General features: G+C 35.5%; 1 protein-coding gene across 1 annotated transcript in view; it reads left to right on the top strand.

Moving 5' to 3' along the window:
* LOC120594938 (uncharacterized) overlaps nucleotides 1-18,718 on the top strand; it is a 236,289-nt gene that overhangs the window by 8,998 nt on the left and 208,573 nt on the right. Inside the window, exon 2 of the mRNA XM_039853154.1 lies at nucleotides 3,652-3,939. The gene's annotated coding sequence lies outside the window, so the exon portion shown is untranslated. The remainder of the gene's footprint in view (nucleotides 1-3,651; nucleotides 3,940-18,718) is intronic.

Below are 18,718 nucleotides of genomic sequence, written 5' to 3'. Positions count from 1 at the left end.
CTAATACCCAGGGTTCCATCATGTTTGGAAAGGGAAATCAATTTGGTTTTTTGAAAAAACTGAGATTCAGAATCCTTTCAACATTCTTCAAATCTTTACTGAAGGCCTACTATGTGTCAGATCTTTGTTAAGGCCCAGGGATCCAGTGGCGAGCAGAACAGATGCAGACCCTGTCTTGGTCTCCTAGATCTTTCAAAAGAGAGTCAAATATTTTCTTCATATCTTTTTTATCTTGCAATGCCATTTATACATTAACTACATATAATTGACTTTTCAATATAATATATTTATATAGGTTCTTAATTATATCATGTAAATGATGACTCACTTAAGTATGTAGTGACTTAAAATATTATGATTAGCTTTTTTATTGAAATATAATTGACATATAACATTATAGTCATTTTAGGTGTACAACATAATGATTCAATATTTGTATATGTTGCAAAATGATCACCATAATAATAAGTCTAGTTAACATCGTCATCATACATAGTTAAAAAACTTTTTTCTTATAATGAGAACTTTAAATTTTTCATTTTCTTAGCAACTTTTAAATACATAATACGGTATTATTAACTATAATAATAATGCTGTACATTACATCCCCAGGACTTATTTATTTTATAACTGGAAGTTTTTACCTTTAGACCACTTTCACCCATTTTGCCCACCCTTCCAATCCCCAGTATGTTGTCTGACTCTATAAGTTTGGTTTTTATTTTAGATTCCCCGTATAAGTGAGATCATACAGTATTTGTCTTTCTCCGTCTGACTTATTTCACGCAACATAATGCCCTCAAGGTCCATTTATGTTGTCACAAATAAGAATTTCTTCTTTTGTATGGTTGAATAATATTCCATTGTATAAATACACCAATTTTTTTAATCCATTCTTCCATCAAAGGACACTTAAGTTGTTCCTATACCTTGATTATTGTAAATAATGCTGTAATAAACATAGGTGTACATATAGTTTTTATAATTAATGTTTTTATTTTCTTCAGAAAAATACCCAGAAAGTGGAATTGCTGAGTCCTATGGCAGTTTTATTTTAAAATTTTTAAGCAAACTCCATACTGTTTTTAGTAGTGACTGCACCAATTTACAATTCCACCAACAGTGCTCAAGTGATCTCTTGTTGTTTCTTGTCTTTTTGATTACAACCATGCTAATAGATTTGAGATGATATTTCATTGTGGTTCTGATTTGCAGTTTCCTGTTGCTTAGTGATGTTGAGCACCTTTTTAAGTACCTTCTGGCTATTTGTATGTATTGCTGAGAAATGCCTATTCAGATTCTTTGCCCATTTTTTAATCAAATTGTTTTATGCTTAGCTTTTATGAAATGCTTCTTAGTAGAAAAAAATCTGTATATTAACTCCCCGTGTTCTTCAATGTTTACATTTTATTGCTATTAAATAAAAGTACAAAAAATTATTAAATAATGCTATCTATAAATATTTATAAATGAAACAAAATATTTTTGTATCTAAATCGTACTTCAAACACATTTAATTTAATCAAAGGCAGACTCTAAAATGACAATTAATATAGCTGGCATTTGCATTAACATAGAACGTTTATAGATGATACATTTATCAAGTTAAACACATTTATAGTACATGTGGCTACTGGATAATTAAAATACCTCTGCATGGGCGTTTACTTTAGAAAATGACGCAAGAAAGTATTTTAATTTTGACATGCTTTGAGTAATTATATTTTAATATCTTTTTCTTCTCAGAGGTGGTTATTTCATTTTTTTTTATGAGAATCTAATACATTTAAATGTGTTGTTTTTCCAGCTTTATTAGGGAACTAGTAGATACTGTAACTCTGAGCTAGCTGATGCTTTATTCTCAGCCCCAAAACGTTTAGTCATTTTTGTGAAATATTGATTGATTGCATTTAGTTTGAGTGTTATAGCCTTTAATTTGTGTCTTTTATTGAAAAGATAATCAGTGTTACATGTTATGCACATATAGTGTGGTAACTATGTGATGTACCACCCGGATTCCTCTTTTGGATTACAGAAATTATTCTCTTAGCTGATGGGAGTGCTGCTAAAAGAAGATTATCAGCTATCAGTGTTCCTTGGGGATTGTGTCAAATCCCCTGCCCTGAGCAGCCCACATCCAATGGTTGGTCAACGTTGATCATGAAGGCCCAGCTGGTATCTGAGGGTTTGGTAGCTCCAGAGCTTCCATAACGGGGTCAGCCGAGGCTGTTGTTGGCATTGGTATTGTAGCACAGCTCAATTTCTCTGCTACCTACTTCTCCCTTCCACAGGTGTTGATTCCAGGAACAATCCCAAATAAACACTCCATCTCAGAGTGTACTGCCTGGAGAACTTGAGCTGTGAAATATGCCTATTGACTCAGAAGTCAAATGTCTTGATAGCATTACACATTGACAGTAAATTCTAGCAGCTATTACAAGATTGAAATACATTCTGGTCAATTAATTAATGTAAATACTAATCAAGATACAGCATCTTGATTTACTAATATTTTCTGATTCTCTGAAACAATCAGCTTCTTCACTTTATCATCGTTAACTAGTAATTAAAAGCAGATGGACAATATGGCAAATAATTGAACTCATCAGAAAAATAAATCCATAGTAATCACATTTTTCTTTTGTGAAAGTCTTTGTACTCTTTTGACCTGCAGATTGAGCAGGCTGTGGTCTGATTTTAAACAAAGGAAAAGATGAAACAGACAGATGCTTGTTAATCATGTGGGAACTTCTAAAACAGCTGTTGCTATGGGAGATATTGTCCCAGTATTTCTTTTGAATTTTACATGAGGACATTTACTCCCGCTTTGGCACTGCAAATTACAGGAGTTATTTAGGTAATTCTAAAACACATAACTCCTTCCCTACTTGAATGCACGGCATCGCTATTTGAGATCCATTTGAAGGTAATGCCTTTTCAGCAAAGCAAGGAAAAGTCTGTGAACTGTAATTGCTCACTGAATACGTGTTTTATTATTAGCACAATTTCTCAGGAAAGTTGTAAAGAATAGAAACTGTGCTTAGGGAGTTAATAAAACAATACTGCAGTTTACCTCGCCAGTTTTTCCAGGTGCAACGTCTGCTCCCCTCAAACAAACCTACAGTTTCAGAACAGAATAACTCCTGTGCATGTGTCAGTGGTCAAACTCAGATAAGTGGAGGCTTATCCAAGAGAAACAAGATTAAAAATTCAGCAAGAGAGAGAAATCTGGACGTGCACCAAGCTACTTTTCATCAGCATGTCTGTCCAAGAGGAAACATTTTCCAGTGGCCCCTTCCTTTTTCTTTAGAAATGAGCTCAGCTGCCTTGTTCCCAGGTGCGGTTATAAACGAACTGCGTTAAGTAAGGAGAAGCATTAATAAATAGTGCCGTTTGTTAAAGGTAACTTAGATGCCTGCCCCCTCAAGTCAATGTCAAACCCAGTGAAAAACCAATTCTAGCAAATTTCTCTGCAGTACTCCTAGGGACTTGCGGGTGTCATTTTCCTAATGACACAGTACTCGGGTCAGGTGGACAGGGCAGATGTGGCAAGGAGAAAGAACACTATTATATATGTTGACCTCTGTTAGGGAAATGGCAAAATTTCCGGAATTCATTAACTACTGCCTCTCATTCATTTACTTTCATAAGCTGCCTCCAACTCCAGCTGTGGATGCGGAAGCACTGAAGACGCGCGGAACAGGTGTGGCGCCAGCAGAGGGCGCATCCCCAGTCCCAAGGCGAGGAAGCTTCCACCTGTCCATAGGAAAAATACAACTCTTCTTTCAATTACAAGGTTTATTCTCAACCCGATGCTATACGGCTTTAGCTGATAAACCTCCCCTATCAGGCAGGAACATCTGGAAGTCAGAGACATTGAAAACACACAGGGCTCAAGTGTTTTGCACCAATCGGTGTTTACAGGAAAAGAAAAGCCTGGTGAGTCATCTTTTATTTTTTAAATGGGAACTACCAAGAATGTTTGCATTTAAATTGACCAAATATTAAATATTAAGGTGAGCGGAGGATGACGTGGGAACAGAATGAGGTTTATGAAAAAACTATAATAGAATGACTTCAGAAGTGTCACAAAAAGGCAGAGAATTAAAAACATAATTTGCCTTAGCTTTTTCATTTTTATCCACCTGGGTAACAGAAAAATCGTTCGGTATTCAGAAGGGAGCAGGGAACACAAAGACCACCACCAACCATCAGTAATCCTGAATTACAACAAACCCATTGCAAGTGTCAAATTGCCACTAGGCCAAGATGTAGGCTGTAGCCTAAAATTAAGGAAAGGAAGCGGGGCTCGAGGAGAGAGAAAGAAAAGAGCAGTGATGCTGGTGGAGAATTCAAGAATGGTTATGTTGTTCTCTGAATCTTCTGCCACTCTGCTTCCAATGGTGTGTTACACAGATTTCTTTTAATTTGTGTCATCCCATACCTTTGCAGAGTTCAACTCGGTGTCATTAGCAAACTAGATGAGCCTGCCTTCTGTGTATTCATTCAAGTGGTGAATGAATGTTGAACAGAAAGGGACCTATTGGTATGTGTCTAGGACTCTTTCTCTAGGGTGTGACTGTTCATTAATCAGAATTCCTTGACATAGTTGTTAAACAAAATGTCGGTCCTGCTCATTGCTTTAATTCAACTAACACTTATGTAGTCTATGAGACCAAGACTTGACAAGTGACTTGCTGCTTAAAAATACACTGCCATTTTTACTGAGGCAGGAGAGTGTAGTGCTTAAGCACAGACTTTCGAGCTAGTCTGCTTGGGTTTGAATCTTGGCTCAACCATGTACTATTTAGCTGTATGTCCTCGAGCAAGTTACTTAACTTCTCTGTGCCTTAGTTTCCTTATCAGCAAAGTAGGGATAATAATAATGTACATCTCATAGGGTTTCTGTGCAGATAACTTGAGTAAGTGACTGCTGTGTATGGCTAGAACAGCACCGAGTCCATAGTCAGTGCCGTACATATGTTCACTGTTATCATTGTCAACATCATCACTGTTGAGCCATCCCTCGCAAATGGTGGGCCAATCATCACTTGTTTGTTTTTAACCTGTATCGACACCCAAAGATCAGTGTTCATTTCAAAGTGCATGCAAAATAAAGGTTTAAAAATCAGTCCTAGAATTTTCCTGCAAATCACCCTTATTGAGGAATCCCTCACAGATTATATGGGCTAGTAAATAAGCAATGGATATACAATAAGTAGTGAATGTTAAAGATCTAAACTATGTCTTCCCCCAAGTATAGCATTAATTCCGCTGAATGGATTTTTTCTATCAGTAGCTAAAGTTGTCACAGTTGGGGAAAAGCAAGTGGCTCTGCCATATCACTATATGTCCTTAAGTATGTTACTTAATGACTCTGAGCCTCAGGTTTAAATTTTTTCTTCTTATGAAATAGGAATGAGAATATAAATTTAATATATTCATTTATTAAAAGGCGCTATATTGAGTACCTAATATGTATCTTGCATAATCTAGGTTCTAGAGATGTTTTGTTCACTGTGAATAAAACAAGGTCTTTGCTGTCACAATAAGCAGATATAAAATCATCTAACAGATTAAATAATAAAAAAGTGCTATAGGAATATAAAGCAGAATAAGAGGCTAAAGAGTGATATGGAGCAAGGGAGCAGCAGATATGATAGCTTTTCTAGTAGTGAATGTTCACGTATTTGAACATTCTTACTGTGATATATAATACTGATTTTTTACTGAAACTGAAAGGAAATCTATTTTAAAACTCTCCAAAGGCACTTGAGTCTCTTCACCAAGTACCTTGTTTTTTTTCTTTTCCTTTTTCCGGAGCTTCCATAGCATGGCTTGTGACATGCTGGGGGCCCAGGCATCGGGGCTTTTGGGAGATAGCCGCTCACCCCCATGTAAGAAGCGTGAATGGCTATACTTTAGGGAAAAAGGTGTTTGCCCATTGGTTTTTTTTTTTTCATCTCTTCTTGGAAAAAAAAGATAATGATATTTGTAATTATTTTAGCAATGAATTGTTTGCTCTGAAGTCACTCAAAACAAACTTAATACTGGAACTAGCAGTAGTTTCCATGTAGACACTTTCATTTTCACCTTGAAAACTTTAGCTGAAGCATCAGCAATTCACTGGATTACCTTTATTTCTACACTTTAGAACTTCCTCCAGAGAGGTTCAGACATCCTTGGGCCTTTTCATTTTTCGTAGCTTAGAAAGAGCGCAGCGCTGCTAGAGACTGTGGCAACTGAAAGTTCTCTCTGGGCTATTTGAAATACTTAATAAAAACTCCAGGAAATTTGGCAACTTCTGCACAGCATATGGGATCTTACAGTGGAAGCTTTTGTTCATCTGGCAAATCCCTATGCAATACAATTGGATTTGTTCCTCAAGAAGTGTCAGCAAGGAGCCAAAAGGATTCATAGGCTGAACTCTGGTCAGAACTTGTATGTTTTTAGGTTCTCTAAGACTCTAAATTGTCCATGACTGGTACAAAAGACCCCAGGTGACTGTTCCTCCCCGCATTCTTGTGGCAATCTCATCTTTTTGCTGAGCCCTTATTTCTTTCTAATTGAAGAACTCTCAATGTGTAAATCAAAAGTGGAAGTTGGACAGGGAGATTGGACATGAATTAAAGTCTGTTTTTTTAAATTTTCCTTTTCAAATGGGGTTGTCTGAATTTCAAATCACGTTAGTTTGCTTACGTTAGCCGAATTTCTTACTCTTTTTGCTGATTAATTCTTGATATTAAATTATAGTTTGTACTAGTATCATTTTCAGGGAATATTCTGGGTTTCCCCTCCAAATTTATGAGCTTTGTCAATATTATCCAGAACTTGGATGCCTGAACAGGCCTCCCATGTAGAGTGTTCTCCTGGCTTTGACCTTTGAATGTGCTCTATGAAATAGATCCTGGGTTTTTAGATTTGACACAAACACTAAACCCCATGTGGACATGATATTTCTTATGCATACAGTTGAACAGATGAATTATATAAAATAATTGTTGTGGACTTATAAAAGTTAAAGTTCTCTCGTTTAGAAGAAATGTGTTAAAACACTTTTACGTCTTCCTTAGATTTGAGTAACACCTGAGTAGGTCATCACGACTACTAGGCTGTTTACTCAGTTCAGTGCTGTTTTTGTAAGTGCTTTCTATTTTGACTTTCAAAAATGCGAGTGGGATGATGAAGAGTAAATAGTCATCATTTGTTCTCTTCCAGGGTCAGATTATACGACAGTTGCTAAGGTGATGTTCTACGCAGAGTATGTACCTTTGTGTGTAAACACAGATTTTTAAATCTAGATATATCCTGGGTCAGAGAGGTAGAAAATTTGTGGTCCTGGTTTTTCACAAAAAGGCACTGGCAAGCTTGTGGGTGATAGGAATGTAAACAATGAAACAGATATCTTGCCATAGGTAATCAGATAAAAAGGGACTTGATGCCTAGCATCCAAGGTACAAAAAGACAAAGCTAAGTGGAAAATGCCTAAGGAGGCACATCGTGTCTACCAGTGCATACTGAGACACTATTTGCTTCTCTTTAGTGAGTTTCTCATTAACTTCATCATATATTTATAACCCACCTTCTCCCTTTTGAGAACTATCAGTTCATTCCATTTAATACTTAGTCATTTGGTGCCAAGTACCTGGTTCTTCCATTGGTGTTCCAAGACAGGTAGAATGTTCTGATTCTGGTTTCAGTAATTCCTCTCTTGTTAGTTCATTTATACCTGAGTATCAGTGGTGTTGAGAGATACACAGATGGGGGAAGGAGTTTGCAGGGGATTTCCTTTCCCTTCTTTTCTAGAATGGCTACAATGAAGATGAGATAAAGCAGTAGGTCCTGTGCAAGGCACTTCCAGTTTCTCCTGTGGTAGGAAAGTGCTTCAGAATGAAAGGGACAGAGGGAGAGCCGATACCTCCATCTGCTCCTGGTTAAATGACTGTCACTTAATTTCAACTCCAGAGGACTCTGTACTCTGTTCCTTGTTTGCACTCAGAAGAAAAAGCTTCTCTTATGAATGTTTAACCTGTAAACTTTAGAGGTATAAGAAACGCTACAGAGCCCAGCAAAAAGGACCTCAGCTCTGCTAGCACCCACCACCCAATGGCTTCAGGGCCTGTTTGTAGTGGATTACCTTGGAAATTCAAGCACGTGGAGTGAAAAACAGCTCTTTGGAACCTAATCTATTCTTAAATAGATTGTAACTATGTTACAAATAAAATTCCTAAGGAGCTATCTTTCAATTATTTGACCCATATATAACATATAAGAAATTTATGAAAGTTAATTCTCCGTTTCTCTCTCCCACATCTTCCTTTCTCAAGTTCCTTCATTTAATTTATTCTTATAATTGGAGAAATGAGAAATTTTCCTTTTTTGTTAGAATGTCTATGAGATGATAAAGAGAAAATAAGTTAATCAAATGGAAGAATCTGCGGAGGGATATTAGGTTCAGAAATAAATTATTTCAACATGTGAGGTTTTATTGGGCTGCCAAAGAAAATCCATGCATAAGTCACAAGAATAGAATCAGTAGCTGGTAGGTTTAAGTTTCTGGGTTTAGAAAAGCTTAAGATGGGTATTCAGATATTACATTTTCTGAGAAGGTGAGTGATTTGGAATACAGTATGTACTTATGAATATAATTTCAGAAAATAGATTTTGCTGAACTTGTTTAGAAATGAATTTAATAATTATTATTTTTCATTAATAATGACACACTATATTTGACTATATTTAATTTTAACATTTTAAATTACAACTACTAGTCTAGAAGAAAGGAAATTGAGTTATAGTTCTGATTTTGTTACTAATAAGTAATATAATTTTGGGAAAATCCATTTAAATTTGTAGGACTCAGTTTACCAATGGTGACGATTAGATGTCTAATTAGATATTTTCTAACTTTCTAGCTCAAAGGTTCACCCCAGGCAAAGTGGAGATATTTTAGAATCGCATCAGGTCTGTCCTTGTCTTTCCAATCAGATTTGGTTAGAAATGGTGCTTCATTTCTGGGTGCTTTATAGCTATTCAAATCTGTGCTGTCACACAAGTAAACTTTTGTTCCTTAAACAAATTTGAAGGGTGCCGGTACATGAACAAGAGGCTTGAACTAAAATTTATATACTACAGACTCAAACAACTTCTCAGGTTTTTCCAGGAAAAATTACATTTATTTCCTTTGTAGGTAGTTAATCCTGTGTGATTCTGAATTAAGTGATATTTTTATTCTTGTTAATACATTTTAAAATTTTAGTTCTGGAAATAGAGTGAGCTTAGAGGACAACTAGTGAAACAAAATTAAAAAGCTTCATTAAGTTCAAAAACAAGAGATAAACTTTGGGATCAATAAAAAGTCACACATTTTAACCCTTTTTTGAATCACAGACCTTAGGGAATATGAGAAAAGCTTTGGAAATCCTTTTATAGCCTCACACACTAAAAGGCATTTGTATATACATACATTTACATACAATCTCAAGAGATTCAAAAGGCAAAAGAATTACTTTCCTTGGAGGCCCAATAAGTGATCTCTAAGTTTCAGTTTTTGCAGTAATCTTTGTCATCTGTACTGCTGCATTAAAGAGAACTAGGGCAGCTAGTGACAACTTTTATTATCTAAATAAGGAAAAAGCTTGGTTACATAGATAAAACAAAATTGGTGGATGATTCTCAAATCGTTTCCATTTGATTTCAGAACACTTCTTTTAGCTTCTTTTGCCTGTACCACTGTTGAAATCTGTGCTTTTGAGAACACACCAGTTGTTGGTTAGCCATATTTGTGGTAAGTTGCTGGGGTAGAGCCAGTTTGAACTTAAAATATGCTGTGGATGGTCTACAAAGCATATGCAATATATATGGATAATTATGAGCTTTCAACAGGTTTTTATGTATTAATAAGCATTTACTCTAAGGCAAAATCTGAGCATGTTAAAAAAAAGTACAGTAATTTTCATACAGATAGATAGATTTTACCATAACATGTGTATAGGCTTTAGAGGGCGGCTAAAAAAAATCTTTCCAGATTTTTCAGATTTTCTATATTTAGAGGTATATTCCACTCTGAAATAGCATGGGACAGAACAAAAGAAAATGTTTGGCCTCTCTCTGCCCCACCTACCTTTTACTTTTCTCTCCATTTCTCTGCGGTCACTCTCTCATCTCAAATTCTGAAGATTGTTTTAGTGTGGGTCTTATTCAATGTGTAGTTCTTGCGAATTCTTGGTGGGCACCCTCAAGTAATGCTGAGTCTGATTCTTATTAAGGTCATAGCTGAGCAAAGTTTTTAAATAAATGAAACCATTTGTAAAGGTTTATTTTGTTGATGTTTATATCAATCATTTCACTGTTACAATCACATTCTCCTGTAGACATTAACAGTATTTTGTGAAGTGTAAATCAGGACCCTAAGTGGTTGAGTAAATTGTCCCACACCACTAAGGTTGTAAGTGACAGAGCCAGGTCTGTACATCTACATTCCTTTTATATATCTTTAGTTTCAGCTTCAAGCAGTATTTAGGCGTATTGTAGATGCTCAATTAATATTTAGTGAATGTTGTTTGAAGCCTATAGCTAACTTCAAAACTGTACTAGCTTCCTGACGTGGCATCTAGCCAAACATACTGTCATTCATCACTCTCTACTCTGGACTGGATATTGAGCTTCTGTGCTCTTTGAAGCAGAGTGGTGGACTAAACAACCTCAGCTGGAAACTTTCTATCTTGGAACCTATAACACCGAATGACTTCCTCACTAATAAATGTTCCTTGAAGTTGTAAATACTATGATTTCAGATGTCCACATATGCCTTTTAGCTAACATGTCTTTTAATAAAGTAATAGAAGATAGGTTTAAAAATATACCAAAAACTATCTGAGCCATTTATATCCTGGTACATAATCCTAAAATATTTTGCTAGATATATCTTGAAGAATTAGGAAATATTAAATGTTGACATTTTATAAATATACTAACCTTTTTTCTCACTAATGATGATTTTTTAATTCTGGACGACATTAAAGTAATTGCAACCACTTTCATGTGTCAGTGAAAATTCAAAGCAGCATTTTTATGTCTGATATTTAGTGTAGCTTTATAATAGTATCTATATATTAGAAAGTTCTAAAGTTCTGATTATGTTTTAAAGACAAAAAACCATCGATAATGCTATAATTTTTAATTCAATAAGCTTATTTATCATTGGTCATTTCTATTAGTAGTTCAAATTTTAAATACTCTGAATTTTTCAATGTTTATATAAATGTTGGTATACGCTGAGGAAGTTATCAAGCATGGGTTTCTTGAACAGACTGAATTCTTTAACACATTCTTCTTGCCTTAGTTGTTCGTTAGATTATGAAAGCAAAAAAAAAATCATGAGAGATTTTTCATTATTCTATTGCTGTTTAGTTGCATTATTTTCTTTAAATTCCTGCTTCTTAATTAATGAATTTGGCAAAATCTTTTGCCTGAATGATGAAAGGATTAACGGTAAGAAATACAATCGAGAACAAAATGCCTGTCTATGGAAATCTATATTTATGATTCATAGCAGTGGTTCTCACTATCATCATTTATCAACCTCTTGGATGGTCATTTTAGGAGGCAGATTTAGGGTATGGGTATCATTTGTTGAGCTTATTGGCTTTTAGACCAGGAACTCTAGAGTTAGATCTGCCTTTGTACCTCTATATCCTATCATTGTCTTTAAGGTTCTAAAAAAAGATTGAAAGCCGGGAATCCATTCACATTGGCTTCAGACTGCAGGGCACTGGCAAATGTTTATAGTTTACTTTGCTTGCTTTTCTTCTTATTTCCTCTAAATACAACTCCCATCATGGAAAGCCTACTCAGATATTCCAGGTTTTTCACAAATGCCACTGTAAAGGTTTGTGAAACTAGGGAGCAGGGATAAAGAGGCAGTCACAGGTGTAGCATGCAAAACTATTGCTCTGCTGTGTTTTGGGGAAAGGGGAACCAGGTCTGAGGACAGGGTGATTAAGAACACCTTTCCATATATTATGCATGAGACTCAATAAACAAGCTATGTTGTCTCATGATGTGCTCTGTTGTACTGTGCTGAAGAAAAATCTGCACAAACACTGTAAGGAAAGGTAGTTCATAGGATGGTGGTCTGTCTGTGTGGATGGGATGGACAGATGGAAGAAGAGGGAATGAATTCTGGGGGAAAACGCCAAACCTGGGAATTGGTCTTTCTCCAGGCTATGCAGATGCAAGCTCCTGCAGACACCTGAGTCTCAAATAATCTTAGATTCTTTTAAACTCTTTTCTAGGATTTTTGAAGACCAACCTTAGTAATTTGATAAGTGGTCTTCATTAGTATTATTCATCCATTGTTTTCATTAAATCATTTTTGACTAAAACTACCTGCCCTGACAAAGACAGATCTAGGTTTTGTGGAACCTAATTATAATTTTTGGAGCCCTCTTTAAGAATAAGAATACACAATTAAAAATACAAAGTTAGATGCAAAAGTCATTACTTATTTAGAATAAGCTAAGAAAGTACATTGAATCAGAAAATTTTAAAAAGTGACAGTTATCACAAACATAAAATTTAGAAAATTAACATAGTATTTGTATTAATAAACTGCCCGACATTTCTACAATGCTTTGCTTCTCATTATTATAATTGTCTAACTTCTTATTGCCTCTTTTTTTTAAGAGACTTTTTTTCAGAGAAGTTTATAGTTTAAAACAAAATTGAGAGAAAGGTACAAAGATTTCTTATATTCTCTCTGCCCCAATACATGCACAGACTGTTAATTTTATATACATAGATTGCTTTTACATTATCAAGATTTATATTATTTGATTATGTTACTCAATAAATATAATTCCAATAGTCATTTAGTTTTCATTCCGTATTTAAATTGAGTCAGTGCTCACTCCCAGTCTTATCACATTTTCTCTTCATTTATTGCCCACCATCTATCATCGAGTAGAACTTTTAAGGAGGGTCCATCAGTACTGCTCTTTCATGAATTCTTTCACATGTAAAGCTATTAGTCTGTTGCCTCTTAAACTGACTGGTGCACCCTTCCTGGATCTTATTTTATTTCTTTTCCGTAAGTGACAAACTGGTCACTTACCAGCCAATCCAGCTAAGTGTTGGAGGAGGTCATCAAGAGGACTTAACTTCTGGTTGAACTGAGAGCTAGATCCAGACAATCCAAAGATTCCCACCCCCTCCCTTTTCCTTGCAATGCACATTCTGCCAACTATTCCACGTTAACAGCCGTTTTAAGGATGGAACCTTGAAAGAGTAAGGGGTTGTTGAGTCCATCTGTACTGAATATGTGGCCAACCAGGACAAGCTTTGTAAGTCAGTTCCCTTGCTTGTTAAAACTTTTTCTGTTAACCAGGAGCGGTCAGTCTGCCTTTATTTGGTCTTGCCAGTTTATAAACTGGCCCCTCTATGAATCAGGGGCCAGTTTATGAACCAACACTAACAGACAAATTTCGTTTTTCTCAGCGATGTTTAGGAAAATTGATTTTGTTGCTGAAATTTAAAAGTTGTGAGGGTTAAGACAGAAGTTTGGATTTCTGAATTTTCTTGAAAATATCAAAGATCTGGTAATATAACCTCCTTTTAATTGTTTCTTATTTCCATAAAGCAAAATTGGCTATAGGTATCTTGTTTTGGTAGTGTGTGTGTGTGTGCTCTCCAATTCACTGAATCCAAAATGTTTTAATCACTTATATGTCCTGACTTGCCCTTGTAAAGCATTAGCGTTTGCAGTTCTAGCCTTACAATTTTTTTTTGACATTGCTCTATCATTTCGTATCATAGAGTATTGAACTAGTCATTTTACTATGACTTCTCCATTCACTTCTTAGTGGGCTTGATTTATTTGAAATATTTTTTTTGTATAAGGAAGTTCTCATGTATTATATTTTCTAAGTTCTTTCATACTTCAGAATATCTGGCTGTAATATATTTCGATACAATTTTCTTTTTCCTTCAGGATATCATAGACATTATTATTTTCTGGCTTAGTAGTATGTAGCTGTGGAGAAGTCTGCAGCCAACCTGATTTCCTTCCTTTTAAATTAATTAATTGATTGATTGATTAATTATTTTTTTAGAGTCAAAAGGAAAGTTTATTAGAAATGGGGTAACACTCCATAGAGAGAGTGTGATCTTCTCTCAGAAATAGAATGAGAGGAACCAAGAGAGGCTTGGAAAGATAGTGAGTAGAGACGGGTAATTTCCCTCCTTTTAGATGACTTGCTTTTTCTGTCTGGCTGAAAAACTATTTCTTTGCCCTTGAATCTTAATAACTTAGCCAGGATATGCTGCAATATTGATCTTTCTGTATTTTTTCCCTGGTAGAGAAAGTTTATCCTTTAATCTGTGCTTCTCTTTCATTTCAGGGACTTTCTTTTTAACATTTCTAAATATTTCTTATGTCTTATTTTTTTCTGAATCACAATTACAAAGGTATCAAATACCTTTCTGTTATATTAGCTTTCTCCTCTATCAACATCTAACTTATTTTCTGATATTAATATTATTTCAAACTTTCTTCTATCCCATTAAAATGATTTTTATCTCTTCTCTCTAGCTCTTTCTAGTTTATCAAATAGATGTGTAATAGTTCTAACGGTGTTGCACTCTCAATTTATCTCTACAGACTTCCTTTATATCTTTTCCTATTGTTTTATGAGCTTTCATTTATTTTTTTCGTATTCTCATTAAGTTCTTTCATACTATGAGTCAAGTTCAGAAAATTTCTTCTGCTTTTAGAGTATGTTTTCTTTCCACTTATGATTTTTCTGTCTCTTTTGTCAGCCATATCACTTTTCTTCCCTATATTTTTGCTGTATTCATGCATAACTGCAATGCCATTTCTTTTAATCTCGCTTATGCTTGACAGGCAGCACCTAGACCTTTGGTTTGCTCTGGTAGCTTGTCTGTGCCAATTCTCCAGTAAGCTCTCCCCATTTTTTCTTTCTCTCTCAGAGCTATACTCTGAGGCCTGAGTGTCATTATCACTCAATTTTTCTCTAGCCTCAGGTCATGAGATTGGGGAAGGTGGAAAGCTCAGGCTCTGCTTTTTCTTCTCTGATTGGGGTAAATTTCCTGCTTCGCAATCCATTCCATCTAACCAGGTCTGCTTTCTCTTCCTGAGTCCCTCAGATCAAACTTCTGGGTTGCATGTGATGCCTTGACATTTATTGCCCTGGCTATTTCCTAGAAAATTACACATTTTGTGCAAATTTTTCTATATTTAGCATCTCAGGGTTTTTTTTTTGTAATTTTTTTTGTTTATAAGGCATTTTTTACTTCTGTGCATGTATTTGTATTTCCTCTTTTAAACAATCATATTTTTAGAATTTTGTTTCTTTTCTGATCTTTCCAAAGAACAAGAGCTTAGATTTCTTTATCGAGTCTAGTTTCCTTGTTTTCTAATACATAAATTTTTTCTTTTTATTAATTGATTTGAATTTGTGTATATCAGAATATATTCCCCCCCCCTCCATTTTAGTGGGATAGAATTTTATTGGACTGTAGCTTTTTATCCCAGAAAAATCTACAGATTTTCACCATCATCTTTTAGCTTTTGATAATTTATCAAAATATGAGTCTTATTTTTGTGCTTTTGTATGTGACATGTATATTTTCTACCTAGATTCTTATATGTTGCCTTATTTTTTTAAAAATGAAAAAAAAAGGGATGATGTATCATTATTTTCTCTTTTTAATAGTCTTTATTTACAGTTCAGGAAAATTTTGTAATATCTTTGAATATTATTGTTGTTTATTTGCATTTCTTCCTTATATAAATTATTGGAATGTTGCCTCCACAGTCTGTGTCCTCAACATCTATTTTTCTTCTATCATTTCCCTCTTTATTTCTCATCTTCTAAATACTGGGATTACTTCTTAATTTTTTCCTCCACATTATTATTTCTAATTTACCACTACCAATGTGATTTAAATTTCCTATAGACTAATTTTGAGTTTTTTAAAACTCCCTTGTCTATTTAATTTTTATCTTATGCTGAAGTTTTTATGGTTTAGCTTTTGCACTTTTTATAACCTTCTGTGTTGTAGTGACTACCTTTTGTATTTTCTAGAAGATGCTGTCTATAAAAACAGCACCACCAAGAACAGCAATGAAATAACAACTATAACAGTAAAGAAAAAAAAGGAAATATGAATTTGTTTTATTTTCTAAATATTTTTCTGTGCTCTGTAGTAGATAATTGTCAGAGCTGAGCTCTTCTTTATGGTTTCAGATTGAAGATCCATTCCTTTCCCTGCCCGCTCCCCCGCCCCCATAGTATGTCTTTGTAAGTCTACAAAGATGTTTGTAAGGCCTAGTGCCCATTCTAATTTCTAGATTCTAGGAAGCTTTCACCTAGAATAATACTGTCTATTATGAATTTCGCCTTTTCTTATCTTTACAATCTGATTCTTTGCAAAACTCTTATTTTGGTATTAGGGATCCCTCTGCTCTGTGTTTTGCTGTTTGGCATGATGGTCCACATCTCTGTCCTCTTGTTTTATTGGGGGGTATTGTTTAAACAGATGTAGATAGACTGATGGGAGCTCAACCATGGCTGACATAAGAAACAGCACACATATCATGGGGGAGTGGATGTTCAGCCTTATGCCCACATAGTCGATCAGGAAAGGAAGAATGGCAGAGGGGCATGAAAGGAACCTTCTCAGCTGAGTCAGCTCCATTTAAGAAAACTACTTATGGTCTCACAAACACTTTCACTATAGTTCATGGACAGAAGTTAGTACCATCCCCACACCTAGGTGTCAGGGTAGCTGGGAATTTAGTCTTGTTTTGAGTTGCAATATGCCCAGCTCTCCTCACCCATCCTTCTCAAGGTACTGAGAAGGATGGGTGAGGAGAGTGTGGGGGGACAGATATTTTTGTAGGCAACTGGCAGTCTTTGTTACAGCCTAGGTCTCTCTGAGTTTGAGCTGACAGCAGAAGGGAATAAAAAGCGTTTCGTGTTGTCAACCATAAACTATAAGAAGCACCAGCCTGGTCATATTCCTTACCTTATGTTCAAACATTTCTTTTTTTCATCTCCAATGATTTTATGGAGCCTGCTATATTAGAAAGATGACACAAACTGTCAAGGTCATATAGTGTGTGCCTCATTTTTCTACCTCCTTCCTTTTGCGGGCCGAGTTGTTTATTCTTTTCTTTTTGGGGCAATGATTAGCAGATTACTCATACAATGATTAGTCAGCCCTGGTTCCCTGATCTCACATCCTCCTTCCTCCCGCTTTTGTCTTTCCTGCTATCACCACGATTAATTTCCCATTCATTTTTTTCTTCTTGTTTTCCACTCTATTCCTACTAAAAGTATTAATACCATCAACAGCAATGACTTCTTACAAAGTGTTGCCTTATACTTTTATTTTATTTGTACCTCACAAACGTCCTGCAATCTTTTTTTCTTAAATTTTCAGTAAGGCATATGTTTTGGAGTGTAATGATTAAACAAATCAATATAGGGATGTGGTGGAGCCATAACTCCAGCCCAGCTCTTCTAATCCTATATCCCATGTTTTTTTTCTACTGCCCTGTGCTACAAGTCGCAGCTCTTATGTATTGCCTCCCAGTAGAAGCAGTTCAATTAAAGAAAAGCCCTGGATTAGTAGGTGCATGACAATGTAGTCTATAATGTGTACCTAACTGAAACAGAGATCATGGGGCCCAAATAGGTGGAGAGGATTCATGTTGCAAATGAACAGTTGCTCCCAGATATCCATGCCTAAGGACATATGGACTCCAAAATATTCTTTTACTGAAGTATTCCTCAAACTGGGCAATATTAACAGGACAAACATTGCAGAGGTTCACAGCTGCAGCAGCAAATCCTGTCTTCCCCTAAAGTATTTTATCAGAGCTCTTGTGCTCCTGGTTTAGTGCTAAATGCTTCACCAAGGGAAACAATCCATAGGTAGAAGCAACCATGCAGATCAGAGACAATTGATTTCCTTGCCAGTGGATCAGGGTCTCACAGAATGGCCTCAGATAAAAGAGGAAGCTGCAGGCAAAAAAACCATGAATTATAGAGGCTGGCTGAAACAGAAAGGTGAATAGGTGGTAACAATATAATATTTTTTCCCAAGGGAAAGTCAAATTGGACAGTTTTTTAGTGTATGTGAGAAGCACAGCACACATTAGTTCAGTTAAAGTTTTTCAGCTTCCATGTTTGGGCTCCTCAGATTATTTCATGACTTTCTTTGAAGACACAGAAATCTATAATAACACCATATTATTCAAGTTTCTGCTTAGCCACCACACAAGCCACAGTCAGATATAACCATATTTGCCTAATTTAGCTTCAGTATAATACATGCAACATTTTATCAGGAACTTATAATTTTACTACCATGTCCAGGCAGTGGTATGGTGGGCGGTGCAAAGAAGTCTTGGCCCTCATGGAGATATATGCTATTCACTCTTCTGTAAAATGTCACATTTAATCATAATGTGATTTATACAGACTAAAGATAATAGAGCTGGGTAATATTTTAGGATAATACTGACCTTGTTACTGTTATTCATTCATTCATTCAAAAGATATTTACTGAGTGCATCAACAGTGTGCCAGGTACCGTCCTACCTTCTGGGGATACAGCAGTGAACAAACAAGAAAGGTAAAAATCACCCGCCTTCAAGAAAATAGCACTTGCTCTGTACTCAGTGTCTCAG

The sequence above is a fragment of the Pteropus medius genome, unplaced genomic scaffold (genome assembly GCF_902729225.1).
Source record: "Pteropus medius unplaced genomic scaffold, Ma_sr-lr_union100, whole genome shotgun sequence".
NCBI lineage: Eukaryota > Metazoa > Chordata > Mammalia > Chiroptera > Pteropodidae > Pteropus > Pteropus medius.
Note: the sequence above shows the minus strand (reverse complement) of the source record. Positions and strands in the feature narration are given on the sequence as shown.